General features: G+C 46.1%; 1 protein-coding gene across 6 annotated transcripts in view; it reads right to left on the bottom strand.

Moving 5' to 3' along the window:
• The window catches only part of DENND2B (DENN domain containing 2B), a 272,711-nt gene that overhangs the window by 233,974 nt on the left and 16,178 nt on the right, over window positions 1-22,559 (bottom strand). For 3 of the 6 annotated variants that reach the window (XM_073545194.1, XM_073545193.1, XM_073545195.1), the window contains one exon: window positions 12,210-12,424. The exons of 2 other annotated variants lie outside the window; for them this stretch is intronic. The gene's annotated coding sequence lies outside the window, so the exon portion shown is untranslated. Of the gene's footprint in view, window positions 1-7,421; window positions 7,509-12,209; window positions 12,425-22,559 lie in introns of those variants that run through there. One more of the 6 variants, XM_073545196.1, reaches the window with a different exon arrangement.

Below are 22,559 nucleotides of genomic sequence, written 5' to 3'. Positions count from 1 at the left end.
CAACAGGCCGAGCCGATCACCACTGAGCAATACAAAGACGTACAAGGTGTTCAGTGATCAGAGACACGGCTGAGGTGAGGAGGCCAAGCCGACCACTACTAAAACTTCCACCTGATGAAGACGGATCCTCCGTCGAAATGCGTTGTGGTTTAACCCCATCTCTTGTCCGAGTCTCTTTCCTGCGCTCCTAAGACTGTTTTCCATTTTCTCATTGACCACTACTGAGCTGACACAGAAGTACAAGGTGTTCAGTGACACGGCTGAGGTGAGGAGGCCGAGCCGACCACTACTGAGTTGACACAGAAGTACAAGATGTTCAGTGACACGGCTGAGGCGAGGAGGCCGAGCCGACCACTACTGAGTTGACACAGAAGTACAAGGTGTTCAGTGACACGGCTGAGGCGACGAGGCCGAGCCGACTACTACTGAGCTGACACAGAAGTACAAGATGTTCAGTGCTGTGAGAAACGGCTGAGGTGAGGAGGCCAAGCCGACCACCACTGAACAAGACGCAGAAGTACAAGGTGTTCAGTGATCACAGACACCGCCAAGGTGAGGAAATCTTTCAGGTTTTATGACCGAAAAAAAAAAAAAAAAGCGTCAACTCTGCAACGTGTGCACAAAGCTCTACAGCCCTGTCAGCATGCCATAAAGAAAGAAAGGAGTGTCCAATAGCTCACCTCCTACACCATTGTCCACATCATCAGGAGTGGATACTTCACTGACCTTCAAGACCAGCATGCTTTTCAGCTGAAATACTCTGTGCTGCTGGGATTCCACTCCTTCCCCTTGTAACTCTCAGCCTCTGATCGTCTACATTATCAGCACACTCTTCAATGTGACTCTCGCTTTGTGACCTCAAATAAGATCAGCACACTTCTCTCCTGAAATCATCTGTGCTGCTGTGAATCCTGTACTTTCAGCATGCAATGTTGTGGTGCACAAGACACAGGAAATAACATGTCACTGGCTTTATAGTAAAAAAGTCTAGGTTCCGTATAAGGTTGGGCATCAGATACACAGCTGTAAACAAGACAACGCTGGGCAGCAGATACACAGCTGTAAACAAGACCAATGCCGGGCAGCAGATACACAGCTGTAAACAAGACCACCGCTGGTCAGCAGATACACAGCTGTAAACAAGACCACCGCTGGTCAGCAGATACACAGCTGTAAACAAGACCACCGCTGGTCAGCAGATACACAGCTGTAAACAAGACCACCCCTGGGCAGCAGATACACAGCTGTAAACAAGACCACCCCTGGGCAGCAGATACACAGCTGTAAACAAGACCACCGCTGGGCAGCAGATACACAGCTGTAAACAAGACCACCGCTGGGCAGCAGATACACAGCTGTAAACAAGACCACCGCCGGGCAGCAGATACACAGCTGTAAACAAGACCACCGCCGGGCAGCAGATACACAGCTGTAACAAGACCAACTTCAGGCAGCAGATACACAGCTGTAAACAAGACCAACTTCAGGCAGAAGATACACAGCTGTAAACAAGACCAACGTCAGGCAGCAGATACACAGCTGTAAACAAGACCAACACTGGGCACCAGATACACAGCTGTAAATAAGACCAATGCTGGGCAGCAGATACACAGCTGTAAACAAGACCACCGCTGGGCAGCAGATACACAGCTGTAAACAAGACCACCGCTGGGCAGCAGATACACAGCTGTAAACAAGACCAACATCGGGCAGCAGATACACAGCTGTAAACAAGACCACTGCTGGGCAGCAGATACACAGCTGTAAACAAGACCAACTTCAGGCAGCAGATACACAGCTGTAAACAAGACCAACATCGGGTAGCAGATACACAGCTGTAAACAAGACCAACATTGGGCAGCAGATACACAGCTGTAAACAAGACCAACTTCAGGCAGCAGATACACAGCTGTAAACAAGACCAACATCGGGTAGCAGATACACAGCTGTAAACAAGACCACCGCTGGGCAGCAGATACACAGCTGTAAATAAGACCAACTTCAGGCAGCAGATACACAGCTGTAAACAAGACGAACGTCAGGCAGCAGATACACAGCTGTAAACAAGACCAACACTGGGCACCAGATACACAGCTGTAAATAAGACCAATGCTGTGCAGCAGATACACAGCTGCAAATAAGACCAACGCTGGGCAGCAGATACACAGCGGCAAATAAGACCAACGCTGGGCAGCAGATACACAGCTGTATATAAGGTGAACTCTGGGCAGATAAGATACAAAGCTGGCAATGCAATTCAGGGCATCTGTAACCTGTGACACAGGTCAAATCATCTCAGGAATAAATGGGAAAGACCAGATGAGACATAGAACTAAGGGCAGATGCCCCTTACCCGTCCTCTGCAACCATCCCACTAATAAATATTACAGACCAGAAGGAGCCGTGTAGCTACACTTTACAATGGAAAAGTTGAGTGACATCTGCAAAATGATTGGATCTCAGACAGGTCACAAACAGCATGGACGGCTGTGAGGAATCAGTGAAGAGCGCCGTTATTGGGGTAGATCTAAGCAGAGAGCAGACATACCCCGACAAACACAATGCCAAGCAAATGTCACATAGGTGAGAGGAAAGCTACAGAGTTGCAGGTAATAACTTAAAACATACCTCAACAGAAATCAGATTAAGGCCAACATAAGATGTGTGTGTCAAAAATCGTCTGTTTCATCCAGAAAACTTGGATGATTTTCAGGTGATTTTGATACCTATTTCTTTATGTCCCTGTGTGATTTGTTTTCATACATCTTCAGAAAAAATTGAACGTGGTAACAGTTTCCAAAGTTAATAAAAATCAGATGTCATGTGTGGAATAACATATTTACATACTTGTAGACTTGAATGGGAGAGTTTCATCTGAGACTAAGGGGTACTTCACACTAAGTGAGATCGCTAGCGAGATCGCTGGTGCGTCACAGATTTTGTGATGCAACAGCGATCTCGCTGTGTGTGACAGGCATCAGTGACCGCACCCCCCCTCCCCCGCCGGGTATCGATGATCGTGCAGGAATGTCCTGGGCCATTTTTTGATCGTTGGTCTCCCGCTGGCCAGCACGCATCGCAGCGTGTGGCAGCAGGAGACCAACGAACAGAGAGCTCCCAGAGCTGTAAGCAGACGCTGGGAGCTGGTATCCAAGGTAAACAGCGGGTAACTAAGCGCCGCACGTGCTTAGTAACCCGCTGTGTACCCTGGATATCAGCGTGCTTGCGCTGGGAGCTGGTATCCAAGGTAAACAGCAGGTAACTAAGCAATGCACGTGCTTAGTTACCCGCTATTTACCCTAGATACCAGCATCCTCACCTGTCCTGATTGCTGGTGAGATCTACCTGTTTGACAGCTCACCAGTGATCATGTAGCGACGCACCAGCGATCCTGACCAGGTCGTATCGTTGTCGGGATCGCTGGTGCGACGTTTAGTGTAACGGGACCCTAAGAAGAGACTCGCGCATGCAGACATTTTCTATTTCAAGGACAGTCGGACCAGAAGGCTCAATCATCTGAACAGCTATATTATTCGGCAAGGGTCAGTGTGGTGTCCGTATGTGATCTGATTATCATCTTGCTGAGCCCTTATACTGAGTGTTTACTGGGTAACCTCATCTTATAAAATGAGGGCAAACACCTGGGATATATAGGTGCTTCTCACAAAATTAGAATATCGTCAATAAAGTTAATTTATTTCAGTTCTTCAATGCAAAAAGTGAAACTCATTATATAGAGTCATTACAAACAGTGCTCTATTTCACATGTTTATTTCTGTTAATGTTGATTATTATGGCTTACAGCCAATGAGAACCCAAAAGTCATTATCTCAGTAAATTACAATAATTAACAAAAAACACTTGCAATGGCTTTCTAAGCGTTTATAAAGGTCCATTAGTCCCATAGAAGCCGGCTGTTCACACAGTGCTGTATCCAAGCATATTAATGGAAAGTTGAATGGAAGGAAAAAGTGTGGTAGAAAAAGGTGCACAAGCCACCGGGATAACCGCAGCCTGGAAAGGATTGTTAAGAAAAGGCTATGCAGTAATGTGGGGGAGATTCACAAGGAGTGGACTGCTGCTGGAGTCATTGCTTCACACACAGACGTCTCCAGGACATGGGCTACAAGTGTCACATTCCTTGTGTCAGCCACTCATGACCAATAGACAACGCCAGAAGCGTCTTACCTGGGCCAAGGAGAAGAACAACCGGACTGTTGTCAGTGGTCCGAGGTGTTGTTTTCAGATGAAAGTAAATGTTACATTTCATTTGGAAATCGCAGTTGCAGAGTCTGGAGGAAGAGTGGAGAGACACAATCCAAGCTGCTGGAGGTCTAGTGTGAAGTCTCCACAACCAGTGATGGTTTGGGGAGCCATGTCATCTTCTGGTGTAGGTCCACTGTGTTTTATCAAGACCAAAGTCAGCGCAGCCGTCTACCAGGAAATTTTAGAGCTCTTCATGCTTCCCTCTGCCGACAAGCTTTATGGAGATGGAAATGTCATTCTCCAGCAGGACTTGGCCCCTATCCACACTACCAATAGTACCAATACCTGGTGTAAAAACAACAGTATCACTGTGCTTGATTGGCAGAAAAATCGCCTGACCTTAACCCCATAGAGAATCTATGGAGTATTGTCAACAGGAAGATGAGAGACACCAGACCCAACAATGCAGACGAGCTGAAGGCTGCTATCAAAGCAACCTGGGCTTCCATAACCCCTCAGCAGTGCCACAGGCTGATCGCCTCCATGCCACGCCGCATTGATGCAGGAATTGATGTAAAAGGAGCCCGACCAAGTATTGAGGGCATTTACTGAACATACATTTCAGGAGGCCAACATTTCAGATTTTACAATCATTTTTCAAGCTGGTGTTATAAAGTATTCTAATTTACTGAGATAATGACTTTTGGGTTCTCATTGGCTGTAAGCCATAATCATCAACATTACCAGAAATAAACCCGTGACATAGATCACTCTGTGTGTAATGACTCTATAGAATATAGGAGATTCACTTTTTGTATTGAAGAACTGAAAGTAACTTTTTGATGATATTCTAATTTTGTGAGAAGCACCTGTATATCATATTGTGTTCCGTGCACTGAAGCAGATGACACCCCCTCTGATCTTGGGAATGGAAGGGCAAGAGCTTTTTCACTGTTCCATCAATTTTAGCAAAATCCCATTAGATGAAAATATCCCTTTAAGTGCACTGTGTCCTTATCTATCGAGATGACCTCACCAAATCTATATCCAAAAACTAAAATGACCATCGGCCAAACAAAACTGAATACGAAGAGTTCTCTCTCTGCTGCCTCATGAGAAGAGCCTAGAAAGTTGTGTCTGGTTATCAGAGATCTGCAACATATTATAAGGTCTCACAATCGTTTTCTGGATAGGGTTAACCTCTAATCAGACCCGTGTATGAATAAAAAAAAAAAAAATTGAGCTTGGTTTGAGTTGGTACACATGCAGCATATAAATGTATGATCACATGGCCAAAAAGCATACAAAACCTACAAAAGACAAAATGAACAAAAAAAACCCTGCTATAATTAAATAAGTAAAAAGCAAAAGTGCATTTAAATCATAGAGTTTTTAGTAATACTGTATTTAATCAAACATAGCATAAAAGCCGTCCCACCATCGACAAGGTGACTCTGTGGTCGGGGCGGTCCTACACTGTCTAGTATTAATAACCTTATCATGTGTCAAAGTTGACGTCTGTGTAAATAAGGGCAGACAAGGACCGGGTCCCAACCACCGGGCACCAGTCAGTGGAAGCCCTTATTTACACTGATACAGTATTACTAAGAACGCTGTATGATTTAAATGCACGTTTGCTTTTTACTTATTTTACTTATTTTGTAGGCCATGTATAAATAATCCTGACCCGATCACTAGGATCGCAGTGACTGGAAGGACCAGATGGCATTTACCATGCAGAGCTGCCTGTACTGTGGACACCACACCTGGATTTACCTCCATATTCTCCCCTACAAGGTGTACATTTAGGAAGGATAGCCAAGTAATACTGTGTGTGCGGCAAATAAAAATTAAAGGGGACGTACAGAGGAACTGTACTACCCCACAGAATTAGAGACCATACAAGACCATGAGGCCTTATATGCAATACCAACCAGTGATATATGAGGGTTACGCCATGTTCAGACAGCCTGTATTTCATGGTCTGTGTACAAACCACCATGCCCAGACCGACCGTGGCTCCCTGAAATAACAGCCCGATATATGTCTATGGGGCTATTAGTTCAGCTGGTCCATGCACTGAGTTCTGTATAAGGACCACAAAACAAACTCCTCTAAACCCTACTGAAGGCTTAAATTCACATGAGGGCATAAACGATTGGTTGGTCACATCGAACTCTGTGCTCAGCTCCATGTGCTCATTCACACCTGCTATACAACCATAATAGTGGCCTGCAATCTTCTCCACATTAGCACATAGGCCACTGGGGGTCCGTACCCAGTCTGTGGGTGAACTGCCGGTGGTGGGCATACATTCCACACAAGGACCAGAAAAACGTTCCTGTGAGGCTCCGAGCATTTCCACTATGGTCAATACGAACATCTGTCCACAAACACAGCATGTTACACAATCCAGAGATCAGGTGCAGACACTCAGTCCACGGCGTCATCTACACGGCTGCACTTGTATACAGCCAAAAGTGGACAGGTCCAGTACTCCTTATAATGAGAATAAACAGCAGCGGTCAGGAGAGCCTGCGCTCTGCCCCATCCTATCCAGATATTATCAATGCACAAAACAAAAAGCCTGACATATACATCTCTATATACCCTGTCCAATGTCGTCACGGCACAGAGAACATGACCTGCTGCCAATATTATCTACTGCCGGACAAGTATCTAATCCTGCCATCTGTTATACTGCTGGCTGAGCCACTGTATGTAATCCTGCCATCTGGGATTCTGCCTGCTGAGCTGTGCATCTAATCCTGCTATACTGCTTGCTGAGCCACTGTATCTAATCCTGCCATCTGAGATACTGCTTGCTGAGCTGTGTACCTAAACCTGCTATCTATGAAACTACCTGCTGAGCCACTGTATATAAACCTGTCATATGGGATACTGCCTGCTGAGCCACTGTATCTAATCCTTTTATCTGTGAAACTGCCTGCTGAGCTGTGTATCTAATCCTGTCATGTGATACGGTCAGGTAAACAGCAGCTGAGATATGTGACAGATTGCTCCCCACTACGTACGGTAAGCCCAACCCTACTACACTGCTCCCCACTACACACGGTAAGCCCAGCCCTACTACACCTGTGTGACAGGAGCGCCTCTGCCCCAGGAGGATTAGGTACCACCACACTTTGTATCCCTCATCATTAGATGTCACTGAGATCTGCAGCATCACAAGAAGCAAGGTAAAATCCACGTACCGGAGCGGCGGCTGCAGAACTGCGCGGAGCGTCCTTCCAGCTCTGATCTCTCAGCCTGATACTAATTTTTGTGGAAACTGGGAAAAAAATTGCAAAGACAGGAAGTGGGGACGAGCCGTCACTGGGAGATGAATGTGAAACACTAAACCCAAACCGCCAGGAAAGAAGCTGAAGGAGGGGGAAAGAGTCTGGAAGGATTGCAGCTCCGGAGCACTCCAAATGTGCCAAACTTGAGCCAAAAATCAGGTGAACCCCACTGCAGTGCTCCCCAAAATAAAGCAATCCAGTAAAAGACATAATCTACCGCAAGTAATGCACAAAGACGCAGAACAGATCTTGGACGAGATTCACCAACCACAAAACTAAATACGTTTTTGTGTGTTTCGTCACTTATGAGCGAAGTTTATGCTCATCTGATGATCAGGCACCTCTCCTTACTGATGTTGGATTAAAGGTCTACTCTATACAAAAACATTCAAGCAGCAGCAAATTTCAGCTACAAAGTATAAGGCATTGTGATTGCTGCTCTTAAGAAAACAATGCTGCCATGTGACTGTGTCCTGAAGACCCAGGACAAACCTTCACGTGTACCCCCAGATGTGACGAGGGCACAGTATACACCTCCACATGTACCCCCAGACGTGACGAGGACACAGTATACACCTCCACGTGTACCCCCAGACGTGACGAGGACACAGTATACACCTCCACGTGTACCCCCAGACGTGACGAGGACACAGTATACACCTCCACGTGTGCCCCCAGATGTGATGAGGACGCAGTATACACCTCCATGTGTACCCCCAGACGTGACGAGGACACAAAACACACGTGACATGCACACATGTGAACACGTCGATCAGACAATGGTCACGTGTTCACATGTGTGCATGTCACATGTGTGTTTTTAATCCGTTTTTTTTTCCTTGCTTAGCATGGTTTGGGAGACCCCACCCCTCTCGTGTGACGTGCACATAAGAGCTGTCTCAGACCACTAGGGAGCGGCATGTCTTAATCCTGTTCATATTAGATACGGTTCACATGTTCAGGTTTTTAATACATTAGCTAGGGACTGCTTCGATAGGGGTTACCTTGATGTGGTGGAGCAGCTTGGTGTACATTTTTTTGCGCAAAAAAAGTATCGACTAAATACCCTGTATTTGTTATCCAGCACTTGCTGATTACTGCCATTTTTTATTGCAGAGTATTTTTGCAAATCTGTCATTCTGTGTTTTCTTGTTGTATCTCGTGACGAGGACACAGTATACACCTCCATGTGTGCCCCCAGATGTGATGAGGACGAAGTATACACCTCCACTTGTACCTCCAGACTTGATGAAGACAGCATACACCTCCACTTGTACCCCCAGACATGAAGACACAGCATACACCTCCACATGCACCCCCAGACGTGAAAAGGACACAGTATTCACCTCAGCTTGTACCCCCAGATGTGAGGACACAATATACACTTCCACTTGTACTCCCAGATGTGACGAGGACACAGTATACTTCCATGTGTACCCCCAGATTTGACGAGCACACAGTATACACTTCCATGTGTACCCCCAGATGTGACGAGGACACATCATTCACCTCCACGTGTACCCCGAGACGTGACGAGGACACAGCATACACATTCACGTGTACTCCCAGACATGATGAGGACACAGAATACACTGCCACATGTACCCCCAGGGGTGCTGAGGTTACAGTATATACCTCCACGTGTACTAAGTATACAGTATATACCTTCGAGTGTACCCCAGGTATGCTGATGATACAGTATATTTCTCCAGGTGTACTCCCAGGGATGCTGAGGACACAGTATAGATTCCACTTTACATAGGTATTAAATGATAGAGCGCAGGGGGTGAAGTAGTTTAGTTTAACCATTGCAGATTGGGATTACTGTTTTATCTCAGGACATACTGGAGCAGGACACAAAGCTCGCAGCTGGTTTTAATCTCTAAAATCACGGAATATATCGGAATGTGACACAGAAAATGCTGCATTTCTGGAATGATAGTGATACTATGGAAAGGGGTCTTTTCCTGCCAAAACACTGATGCAGGGCATAAAAACCTCAACTTACTAACACTGAAGCGTGGATCGTGCTTTGTGATATAAATCACCTCCTACCAGCAGAAAGCCAATATTCACTAACAGGCAAAAAAGATCACAATTCTGCTGGATTCCTGTTCTAAGAGACGACAGAAAAAGCTCAATGTTAGGACACAAGTCTGACAACAGGGTGGAGCTATGAATTGTCTGTTTCCAGTGGAAACCAGCGACCTGTAAATCACTGCAAAAAAGGGAAAATAACACATTTGCAAAAGTTTGCATATCTTTTCAGAAAAGTGTAAAGTTTTATTTCTTCATCTGTTTTGACCTGTCTAGTAGTTTTTAATGGTGAGTGCACTTGGCTCCTGCAAAGATACAAGATGACGAGGAGACAAAAAGTCCCCAAATATTTGTGCAGTTAATTAAAGAGGCATTATAGTAGTTTTATATTAACAGAGGAGGCACAGCGATCAGAGGCTCGGCCTGACAGAGGCTTGGAGGAGGGAGGCAGTGATTAACCAAGGGTTAGATGAAAGGAGAGGAACAGTTTTGGCAGGAGGAAGAGAAAGGAGGAGGAAGGCAGGATCAATGATGTGGAGCATGTGATGGGAGGAGCCTAATTTTGCACCAGAGGAGGAGCTTATATCAGCGCCAGCGTAAAGCCCATTTGTCTCATCTTTCTGCCTGGCGCCATTAGGGTGGTTTAGCCTTCATCTTCACGTTTACATTGGCTGGTTTCCTGGTGAGACGTACTGGTAATAATGTACCCAGAGACCAGAATAAATCCTAGTAAACACTCAGCTATGAGAAGCATTATGTTAGGGCAATTTTTTAACATGTGAATGTCAACAAATATGCATTCATTAACTGACAGCAAGTAGATCTTGGAAACAGTAGGAATTTAATTCACAAAAGAATAAAGCAGCAGAATACTTGAAATCTTTTACAACGATGTTGCTTTATTCTTGCAAAAAACAAAAAAACAAAAAGAAAGCTGCAAAGAATCAAAACGCTCAGAATAAAATATATGTATCCGTGCCATAAAATGACGCTAATCCCTCAGCGGCTGCACCTTACATGAATCCGTTCTTTTCCTTATATGGAGCTGAGAACATTTTATGAATTCCTATAAAACGAAAGTTATTATTTGCCAATCGATAAAACAGCTGTAGCTTCGGGGGAAATGTTCAGGCTCCAGATTAGAAAATCCTTTATGTTGTAAAGCAAAGTGGAATCCACCAGTAAAGAGGGGCGCACACAGGGGATCCGACAGTAAAGAGGGGCGCACACAGGGGATCCGACAGTAAAGAGGGGGCAAAAGGTGAATGTCAGGAAGTAAAGAGGGGCGCAGATAGGGGTTCCAACAGTAAAGAGGGAAGATCATAGGGCATCTTACAGTAAAGAGAGGAGCACACAGGGGATTTGACAGTAAAGAGGGGCGCACGATGGACATCAGAAGGTATAGAGGGGTGCAAAATGGAGAGCAGACAGTAAAGGGGTGGAATGACATAGCTCAGTCAGTAAAGAGGGATGAATAACAGAGATCAGACATTAACGAGGTCTGCGTGGAAAGAATAGCCAGGGGAAGATGTCAAAACAACAGCTCCAGGAGAGAAGGATAGTGTAACTGCACAGCAGGAAATGCTTCCTAGCTCCAAGATAAATACAATCTACATTCCTTATTATCTGACTGCATGGAATGTGTCCTCCTGTGTTCTGAGGACCAAACTGGTCACATCTCTCAGAGGGGCGACAACAACTCCTGGGTACTGGAATTACTCTGCATGCACATGCAAGCTTTAATTTCAGTGTAGAAGGGACCTGACCTCAATAGAGATGTGCAACTTGCAGCAGATCTGCATTTTCATACACATGCTGCAATCACATATATTTCAGATTCACACATGAAAGTCTTCAAACAGAGGCTGGACAGACATCTGTCTGGGATGATTTAGTGAATCCTGCTTTGAGCAGGGGGATGGACCAGATGGCCCAGGAGGTCCCTTCCAACTCTACCATTCTATGATTGCAAAGACTTAAAATCCATATCACAAGACAATTTTTTGCTGCAGATATTATCTGAAAGGAAAGGATGAGATTTGGTAAAACTTTCAAAAGAAATCCATGTTAGAAATGCATGAGTTTTTCAATGAGATTTTCAGCTCTGACGCAGTTTTTGAAGTTCGTCGACCCTCAGCTACTTTTTTTTGCAGCCTTTTCACTTTAGTATTGAGTTGGTGCAGATTTCACAAAGAATCTGCATCAAAGTAACATGTGACTCTTATCTTGTGGCACAATTCTAAAAAAAAAAAAAAAAATTAACAGCCTAAGAAGCTGCAGGTTTTTCCATGCAAGTCCAGAATGAATAACCACAGCATATCTGCAGTGTGTGAACACACCTTAATACCAGAATAAATAAACTTCTGTTATCACAGGTATCCTGATCTCCATCCATTCCCTCCAGTCAGGAATTCCAGCTTATTCTTGACACAGGAGAATGATTCTTGAGTTGGCAGGTCATCAGTACTGTGTGTGAAGGGGTTTCTGCTTAGCTACTGAGATGATCAACCAGTATTCTTCACACACAGTCCTGATGTGGCGCCGATATCGAAAACGTTCTCCTGTATTAGTATTTTCTTTTCTCAGCTGGACAACAGCTTTACTTAATCTATTACCGTGTCATAAATACAATCCTGAATCTTCTAACCATATAGAAAAACTTACCATGCTCCTGCATCGACATCTGCTTAAATCGTCCCAAATGTCCAGGAGAAGAATCATTAGCTTCCTCCTCCAGTGTCACAATCATGAAAATATCCCCTTGTGTCTGATGTAGGAAATGAGTGCAAGACGCAGAAAGAAATATTTTTCACTCATCTGAAAGTCAGTGACGTGTTTTACATTCCTTTTTCCTGGTTTTTGAGTGGCGGATTTGTGGCCTAAAGCAAGAAAAGATGGCAAATGAAGACACACAGTAAGTGAAATGTTTATGGATGAGCAAGGAACTGATTCTAACATACTGAATAAGATAGAAGTCTGTCCCACCTCCCAACAGTTAGGCTATGTGCACAGGATACGTTTTTGCAGAGGTTTTTTTTACGCGCGGAAATGCTCCGAAAACACAATGGAATACTAAAGCAAGGTAATACAATGACAATACTGCGGTGTTGTGCACACGATCCGTAAAATTTCTGCCCGTATTTGCGTTTTATTTTCTGCAGCATGTCAATTTTTTTTGCGTTTCTGCAGCGTTTTTGACTCATTGACTTCAATTGTCAGTCAAATCTGCAGCAAAAACGCAAGTGTAAAAAGGTTTGCGGATTTCCTGCAGATTTGTTGCCAAAAACGTTGCAGAATTGTCAAAGGAAATGATGTCAGAAGGAGGAAGAGTGTGTGTCTGTCTGTGGGTGTGTGTACCCAAGAGACAAAAAGCCCATAGTGATTGTACTTAGGCGTCGCGTGATGGGAAGTGATTGCACTTAAAGCATCTGATGAGACTACTACTCCTATCCGGCTATGTCTGCTGTCACATATAACAGACAGCAGGAGCCGATGATGGGAGAATAGTCTCATCATCTGGCGCCTAAGTTCAATTGTAAAAAAATAAAAAACATGGATTTTTGTGATAAACTCACCGCAAAATCCTTTTCTCCGAGACGCTCATTGGGGAACACAGGTACTGTGGGTGTATGCTAATGCCGCCTGGACGCTGACACTAAGTGAAAAAAAGAGGTTAGCTCCTTCGCCGCCGTATACACCCTTGCCCGTTTGCGGGCAGAAATCAGCTTTGTGCAAAAGCAGTAGGAGAACAACAAAAAAAATCAGCCTTAATGCAGGTAACATGTCAGGAAAAAAAACACACCACCCTAATATCAAATGAAAATGCATATTAATTAACAGACAAGAGCCAACTGGCTAGCAGGGTGGGCGCTGTGTCACCCAATGAGCGTCTTGGAGAAAAGCATTTTACGGTGAGTATCACAAAATCCATGTTTCTCCTTCGCCTCATTGGAGGACACAGGTACTGTGGAATGTCCTAAAGCAGTCCCTGGGTGGGAAGTTGACTCGCCGATCCAAGAAACATGCACCTCCTGTCCAAAGGTGCGTTACCGCTGCTTGGAGAATCCTTCTACCCAGGCTCGCATCCGCTGAAGCCTGAGTATGGATATTGTAATGTTTGGTGTTGTGAGCTCATCTGTTCATTCATCTTTTGTGTCCGAGGATCTCCCTCTTCTGGTGAAGGAAGGTAGTTAGGCTGATTTGGATGAAAGAAACCAAACATCTGATCAGGTGGATCGTGACTGGGTAACAGGAACTACAGACTGGATATAAGGCAGCCGACGCCCTTCTGAGTGGCTGGTGATTTCTCTGCTGGATTCTTGGAGACCAGTCTGATTCCTGCTTCCCAAAGATAAGTTTTTGCTCTGCTATTGAACTTATTAGTTTTGGTTTTGTTTACCTTGTTTTTTGAGTTCAGCCATCCCCGGCCAGGGGTGTGCTGGATTCTTTTTCCTTGCTCAGTGTTCTCTTTTGCTCTGCTTCCAGAATACTCTGAGTGCTGATATAGGGTTTGAAGTCTAGTGACTTCAGGGTCCTTTTTGCTTATCAGTTGTGTTGGTAGTATTTTTTGGCAGGGTTTTCTCGGATTGCAGATAGCAGCTTTTCTGTCCTGTCCTTTTTAGTTAGCTTGGGCCCCATCGTTTGCTCAACCTATCTTTCTATCTGTGTTAGTGTTTTCATCTTGCTTCACCATCATATGTTGGGGGCTGCCTACTGCTTTGGGGTCTGCTCTGGGGCAGTCAGTTTTTCTCTTTTCTCTCTTTAGGCTTGTGTAGATCTCCGGCTGTGACGAGGTGTCTAGGATCACCGTAGGAACACTCCACGGCTACTGCTAGTTGTGTGAACAGTCCCACAGGGGTCTGCAATCCGCTAGTTTCCAACCTCTCTGATTTTCTGGGCTGAGCTTGTGTTTTGTATTTTCCTCCTCGGTGACTCAATCATAACAGAATCACCAGCCATACCGCAGATTCTAGGGCAGGGGTCCCCAACCGCCGGTCCGCGGCCCAGCACCGGGCCGTTGCAGTGCCCTTGCCGGTCCGCGGACACAAGGGGAGCCAGCTGATACTCACCCTGCATCCCACGGCGGCTTCATCCAGCGCTGAGCGGTCACGTGTACCGCTCATTTAAGGTCATGAATATGGACGCCACTCATCTTCCATAGGCGTGGCGTCCATATTCATGGACCTTAATGAGCGGTAGCACGTGACTGCTCCGCACAGGAAGAAGCTGAAGAACCGCGAGATGCAGGGACGTGCAGCGACGGGAAGGAAGTTCAGCGACGTGAGGGAAAGTATGATGGGGGAGGATGGGGGAGCCAAGCGGAGCCATAAATATAAGGGAGAGAGAGTGGGAGCGGAGCCATATATACTAGGGAGGGAGAGTGGGAGCGGAGCCATATATACAAGGGAGGGAGAGTGGGAGCGGAGCCATATATACAAGGGAGGGAGAGTGGGAGCGGAGCCATAAATATAAGGGAGAGAGAGTGGGAGCGGAGCCATATATACAAGGGAGGGAGAGTGGGAGCGGAGCCATATATACAAGGGAGTGGGAGCGGAGCCATATATACAAGGGAGGGAGAGTGGAGCCATATATACAAGGGAGGGAGAGTGGGAGCGGAGCCATATATACAAGGGAGGGAGAGTGGGAGCAGAGCCATATATACAAGGGAGGGAGAGTGGGAGCGGAGTCATATATACAAGGGAGGGAGAATGGGAGCGGAGCCATATATACAAGGGAGGGAGAATGGGAGTGGAGCCATATATACAAGGGAGGGAGAATGGGAGCGGAGCCATATATACAAGGGAGGGAGAGTGGGAGCGGAGCCATATATACAAGGGAGGGAGAATGGGAGCGGAGCCATATATACGAGGGAGAATGGGAGCGGAGCCATATATACAAGGGAGGGAGAATGGGAGCGGAGCCATATATACAAGGGAGGGAGAGTGGGAGCAGAGCCATATATACAAGGGAGGGAGAGTGGGAGCAGAGCCATATATACAAGGGAGGGAGAGTGGGAGCAGAGCCATATATACAGGGGAGGGAGACTGGGAGCAGAGCCATATATACAAGGGAGGGAGAGTGGGAGCAGAGCCATATATACAGGGGAGGGAGAGTGGGAGCGGAGCCATATATACAAGGGAGGGAGAGTGGGAGCGGAGACATATATACAAGGGAGGGAGAATGGGAGCAGAGCCATATATACAAGGGAGGGAGAGTGGGAGCAGAGCCATATATACAAGGGAGGGAGAGTGGGAGCAGAGCCATATATACAAGGGAGGGAGAGTGGGAGCAGAGCCATATATACGAGGGAGAGTGGGAGCAGAGCCATATATACAGGGGAGGGAGGCTGGGAGCAGAGCCATATATACAAGGGAGGCCGGGAGAGTGGAAGCAGAGCCATATATACAAGGGAGGCCGGGAGAGTGGAAGCAGAGCCATATATACAAGGGAGGGAGAGTGGAAGCAGAGCCATATATACAAGGGAGGGAGAGTGGGAGCGGAGCCATATATACAAGGGAGGGAGAGTGGAAGCAGAGCCATATATACAAGGGAGGGAGAGTGGGAGCGGAGCCATGTATACAAGGGAGGCCGGGAGAGTGGGAGCGGAGCCATGCATACAGGATGGGACAGGGGAGCCATGTATACAGGATAGAAGAGTGGGAGCAGAGCCATGCATACAGGATGGGAGGATGGGAGCGGAGCCATGTATACAGGATGGGAGAGTGGGAGCAGAGCCATGTATACAGGATGGGACAGGGGAGCCATGCATACAACAGGGGGAGCCACACAGAGCTGGACGGGGGGGACCACACATACATTTTCTGATGATTAGAAAATAATCAGCATGTACAGTACTCCAGTACAATTGTTCTTAAGTGTTCAATGCTCCATTTCCTTGTAGGTTCCAATAATCATTAGCAGTGACGGTCATCAGTAGAAGTAGCCCAGTGCTCCCACTGAAACAGAAACAAGCCAGGTGCTCCCACTCATTCAAAACCTATGGTGAGTTGAGTCACATTAAAAATGTTATAATTAAATGATAAATATGCACTGCTAAACTACAACCGCGTCCATAGCCACGCCCCCTTATGACCAAAGCCCCGCCCCTGTCACACCTCCATCCCCGCCCTGCCGGGCCATGGAAGAATGGTCTTGGTTCAAGCCGGTCCCTGGTGCAAAAAAGGTTGGGGACCACTGTTCTAGGGTACTTAAAAGCAGGAAGGAATTGTTAAAAAAAAACAAAAAGGTGTCATTTTTTTTTTTTGTATATTTTTTCCTCTTTCTCTGAGGCCGTAGGAGGAATATTTTTTTTTTTCTGATGGAGTTTAAGCAATTGTCTGATCGTGTGGAGCAGCTTGCTGCTGAAGTGCAAGGAATTTCCGCCTATCTTGCTCATTCACACGCTGCTGAACCAAAAATCCTTACTCCTGATGTGTTTTTTGGGGATCGGTCTAAATTTTTGAATTTAAAAGAATAATTGTAAATTATTCCTTGCCTTGAAGCCTAACTCATCGGGGAGCTATGCGCAGCAGGTTAAAATTGTCATCTCCTTGCTGCGCGGCGATCCCCAGGATTGGGCGTTTTCTTTAGTACCAGATGATCCTATTCTAGCTAATGTGGACGCATTTTTTCAGGCCTTGGGGTTGTTGTATGATGAACCTAATGCTATTGATCAAGCTGAAAAGACCCTGTTGGCATTGAGCCAGGGTCAAGATTCTGCAGAACTGTACTGTCAAAAATTCTGAAAGTGGGCGGTCCCTCACTACTTGGAATGATGGTGCCTTAGCAGCTCTCTTTCGGAAGGGTTTGTCGGAAACTGTAAAAGATACTATGGTGGGATTTCCTGTTCCCTCTGGTCTTGACGATTCTATGTCATTAGCCATTCAGGTTGATCGGCGTTTACGTGAACGTAAAATTATACGGGAAACGCTGCCACCTGTTGAACAAATGTCTGAACCTATGCAATGTGATAGAGTTTTGCCTAGGGTGCAACGTCAGGAGTTTAGAAGACGTAATAAGCTATGTTTTTTCTGTGGAGATGCCTCTCACATTATTTCTGTCTGCCCTAAACGAGAGAAACGTTTTGCACACACATTTGCTGTAGGTGGTGTACAACCTAAGTTTCTTCTGGCAATTACTCTGATCTGCTTCCTGTCCACATTTTCTGCTAAGGCTTTTGTGGATTCAGGAGCGGCTCTGAACCTGATGGACTTGGATTTTGCTAAACGTTGTGGTTTTCCTATGAAACCTCTGCGGACGCCTATTCCTTTGAGGGGTATTGATGCTACTCCTTTGGCGAAGAATAAACCTCAGTTTTGGACCCAGGTGGTAATGCGGGTCACCCCAGACCACCAAGAAAATTGCAGATTTTTGGTGTTGCATAATTTGCATGATACCATTGTTCTGGGTTTTCCCTGGTTGCAAATTCATAATCCAGTTTTGGATTGGAAATCTGTGTCTGTGGTGAGTTGGGGCTGTCGGTGTGCTCTTGGCGACACTCCTGTTTTCTCCACCTCTCCCCAGTCGCATGAGGTTCCTGACTATTTGACTGATTTTTATGATGTATTTAGTGAGAGTAAGTCTGCGTCTTTGCCTCCTCATAGGAGTTATGACTGTGCAATTGAGCTGAGTCCGGTGTGTAAATTTCCCAAGGGTCGACTTTCTAATTTATCTGTACCCGAACATGAGGCTATGCGTTCTTATATTAAGGAGTCGTTGGAGAAAGGTCATATTAGACCATCCTCTTCACCCTTGAGTGCTGGGGGTTTTTTTTGTGGCCAAGAAGGATGGTTCATTAAGGCCTTGTATTGACTATCGTTCCCTCAACAAAATTACTGTTAAATATCAGTATCCGTTACCCCTGATTTCTGACTTATTTTCTAGAGATGAAGGTGCTTGCTGGTTTAACAAGCTTGACCTCAGGGGGGCATATAATCTTATTCGCATTAAGCATGGGGATGAATGGAAGACAGCGTTTAATACTCCGGAGGGACATTTTGAGTACCTGGTGATGCCTTTTGGGCTCACTAACTCCCCTTCTGTCTTCCAGTGCTTCATGAATGATATTTTCCGGGACTTTGTGGATAAGTTTCTGATCATCTATTTGGATGATATTTTGATCTTTTCCAGGGATTGGGACTCTCATGTGGAACATGTTCGGACTGTGTTCCGGATTTTGAGGGAAAACTCCCTGTATGTTAAGGGATCGAAATGTCTTTTTGGTGTACATAGGATTTCATTTTTGGGATTTATTTTGTCTCCGTCAACTATTGAAATGGACCCGGCCAAGGTACAGGCCATTTATGAGTGGGTGCAGCCCACTTCTTTGAAGGCTCTCCAGAAGTTTTTGGGTTTTGCTAATTTTCATCGTAAGTTTATAGCCAATTTTTCTGTTATTGCCAAACCATTGACTGATTTGACTAAGAAGGGCGCTGATTTGCTGAATTGGTCTCCAGAGGCTGTTTCTTCTTTTCAGGAGCTGAAGCGGAGGTTCACTTCTCCGGTTTTGCGACAACCCGATGTCTCACTTCCATTTCAGGTGGAGGTGGATGCTTCAGAGACTGGTGCAGGAGCTGTTTTGTCCCAAAAAGATCCTGTAACATCTAAAATGAACCCCTGTGCCTTCTTTTCCCAAAAGATCTCTCCTTCGGAAAGCAACTATGATGTGGGGAATCGAGAACTGTTGGCCATGAAGTGGGCATTTGAGGAGTGGAGACATTAGTTGGAGGGAGCTAGACATCAAGTTGTGGTCCTCACTGACCACAAGAATTTGATCTACCTTGAGTCGGCTAAACGCTTGAATCTGAGACAGGCCAGGTGGGCCTTGCTTTTCACACGTTTTGATTTTGTGGTCTCTTTTCTTCCGAGCACTAAGAACGTTAAGGCTGATGCCCTCTCTAGGAGTTTTTTAGCCGATTCTCCTATTGTGACCAAGCCTGCTAGCATCTTAGGTGAGGGGGTGGATATTTCTGCCATCTCGCCTGATTTGAGACGTGCTCTGGAGAAGTTTCAGGAGGATAAGCCTGAGCGTTGTCCCAGTGGTAGGTTATATGTTCCTGACCAGTGGAGGAGGAAAGTGATGTCTGAGGTTCATTGCTCCGCGTTGGCTGGTCATCCAGGTATTTTCGGTACTAGAGATTTGTTGAGTCGGTCTTTTTGGTGGCCTGCCTTGTCTCGTGATGTCAGAAATTTTGTGCAGTCCTGTGGGACTTGCTCCCGATCTAAGCCTTGTTCTCGTTCTAGTGGGTTGTTGATGCCTTTGCCGGTGCCCAGGAGGCCATGGACCCATATTTCAATGGATTTTATTTCTGATCTGCCTGTCTCTCAGAGGATGACTGTTATCTGGGTGATTTGTGATAGATTCTCTAAGATGGTCCATCTTGTACCACTCCCTAAGTTGCCATCTTCCTCTGAGTTGGTGCCCTTGTTTTTGCAACAGGTGGTTCGCTTGCACGGGATTCCTGAGAACATTGTATCGGACAGAGGAGTTCAGTTTGTCTCTAGATTCTGGAGGACCTTTTGTTCCAAGTTGGGAATTCAGTTGTCCTTCTCCTCTGCATTTCACCCTCAGACCAATGGGCAGACGGAGAACAAACCAGACTTTGGAGGCTTATTTGAGATGTTTTATATCTGCTTATCAGGATCATTGGGTCTCATTTTTACCCTTGGCCGAATTTGCTTTAAATAGAGCTAGTTCTGCCACTTTGATGTCACCCTTTTTCTGTAACTTTGGGTTTCATCCTCGATTTTCTTCAGGGCAGGTGGAGTCTTCTGCCTGTCCAGGGGTTGACACTGTGGTGGAAAGAATGCAGCAGATAAGTTGTCTCTTTCCCAGGAAAAGGCCCAGCGGTTTTCTAACCGGCATAGGACCATTGGTCCCCGGTTTAAGGTGGGTGATATGGTCTGTTTGTCATCAAAGAATCTCTCTATGAAAGTGGCTTCTCCAAAGTTTAAACCTAGATTTATTGGACCTTATAAGATTTTGGAGATTATTAATCCGGTCTCTTTTCGGTTGGCTCTTCCTGTCACATTTAAGATTCATAATGTGTTTCATAAGTCCGTGTTGAAGAGGTTTGTGGAACCAGTGGTTCCTATGGCGGCACCTCCTGACCCTGTGTTGGTTGAAGGTAACATGGAATATGAGGTAGAGAAGATACTGGATTCCCGTCTGGCTAGACGGAGACTCCAGTATTTCGTTAAGTGGAAGGGTTATGGTCAGGAGGATAATTCCTGGGTCTCTGCCTCTGATATTCATGCCAAAAGATTGGTGCGTGCTTTTCATCGGGCTCATCCTGATCGGCCTGGGGGCTTGGATGAGGGTTCGGTGACCCCTCCTCAAGGGGGAGGTACTGTTGTGAGCTCATCTGTTCATTCATCTTTTGTGTCCGAGGATCTCCCTCTTCTGGTGAAGGAAGGTAGTGAGGCTGATTTGGATGAAAGAAACCAAACACCTGATCAGGTGGATCATGACTGGGTAACGGGAACTACAGACTGGATATAAGGCAGCCGATGCCCTTCTGAGTCGCTGGTGATTTCTCTGCTGGATTCTTGGAGACCAGTCTGATTCCTGCTTCCCAAAGATAAGTTTTTGCTCTGCTATTGAACTTATTAGTTTTGGTTTTGTTTACCTTGTTTTTTGAGTTCAGCCATCTCCGGCCGGGGGTGTGCTGGATTCTTTTTCCTTGATCAGTGTTCTCTTTTGCTCTGCTTCCAGAATATTCTGAGTGCTGATATAGGGTTTGAAGTCTAGTGACTTCAGGGTCCTTTTTGCTTATCAGTTGTGTTGGTAGTATTTTTTGGCAGGGTTTTCTCGGATTGCAGACAGCAGCTTTTCTATCCTGTCCTTTTTAGTTAGCTTGGGCCCCATCGTTTGCTCAACCTATCTTTCTATCTGTGTTAGTGTTTTCATCTTGCTTCACCGTCATTATATGTTGGGGGCTGCCTATTGCTTTGGGGTCTGCTCTGGGGTAGTTTTTCTCTCTTTAGGCTTGTGTAGATCTCCTGCTGTGACGAGGTGTCTAGGATCACCGTAGGAACACTAGCTAGTTTCCAACCTCTCTGATTTTCTGGGCTGAGCTTGTGTTTTGTTTTTTCCTCCTCGATGACTCAATCATAACAGTTTGGCATATGTGTGCAGGCTGTACCAGGTCGCTGCTTTGCAAACCTGTTCCGCCGAAGCCTGGTGCCGAAGCGCCCAAGAGGCGCCCACTGCCCGAGTAGAGTGTGCTCTGATCCCTGCTGGAACCGGCGCACCTCTGATGCGGTAGGACACCTGAATAATCAACCGAATCCATCTGGCTACAGTCGATTTTGAGGCGAGTCCCTTCCTGCGCCCCTCGTGGAGCACGAACAGCGTATCTGTCTGACGAAAGGGTGCCGTCCGTTACACGTACCTCCGGAGGGCTCTTACCAGGTCTAACGTGTGAAGAGCCTTTTCCACACGGTGTATCGGTGCTGGACAAAAAAAAAGGGCAAGACAATATCCTCATTAATGTGAAATGAGGAAACGACCTTCGGCAGAAAGGGAGGGGCTGGTCTGAGCACCACTTTATCCTTATGGAAAGTGAGAAACGGGGCTTGGCAGGATAGGGCCGCCAGCTCCAAGACCCGCCTGATAGAAGTTATGGTTACCAGGAACACCACCTTCTAGGAAAGGTACAACAAAGATATCCTGTAGCGGTTCGAATGGGGCTTCCTGCAAAACGCTTAGTACCAGGTTAAGGTCCCAGGCGTTCAGGGGCGCCCTACAGGGAGGTACCAAATGGGAGACCCCCTGGATGAAAGTCTTCACCTGCAAATTAGTAGCTATTCTGAGCTGGAACAGGACAGATAAAGCCGATATCTGTCTCCTGAGGGAGATTGGGGCTAACCAGTCTAGGCCAGACTGGAGAAAGGCCAAGATGTTGGGAATAGAGAATCTCAGACCCTGAGACAGTAGATCTGGGTGCTCTGGCAGTCGCCAAGGGATGTCGGCGAGCAGCTGCACCAGATCTGCGTACCACGCTCAGCGGGGCC

This window comes from Dendrobates tinctorius, unplaced genomic scaffold (assembly GCF_039654945.1).
Source record: "Dendrobates tinctorius isolate UK_male_01 unplaced genomic scaffold, ASM3965494v1 ptg000142l, whole genome shotgun sequence".
In the NCBI taxonomy this organism is placed as follows: Eukaryota; Metazoa; Chordata; class Amphibia; order Anura; family Dendrobatidae; genus Dendrobates; species Dendrobates tinctorius.
Note: the sequence above shows the minus strand (reverse complement) of the source record. Positions and strands in the feature narration are given on the sequence as shown.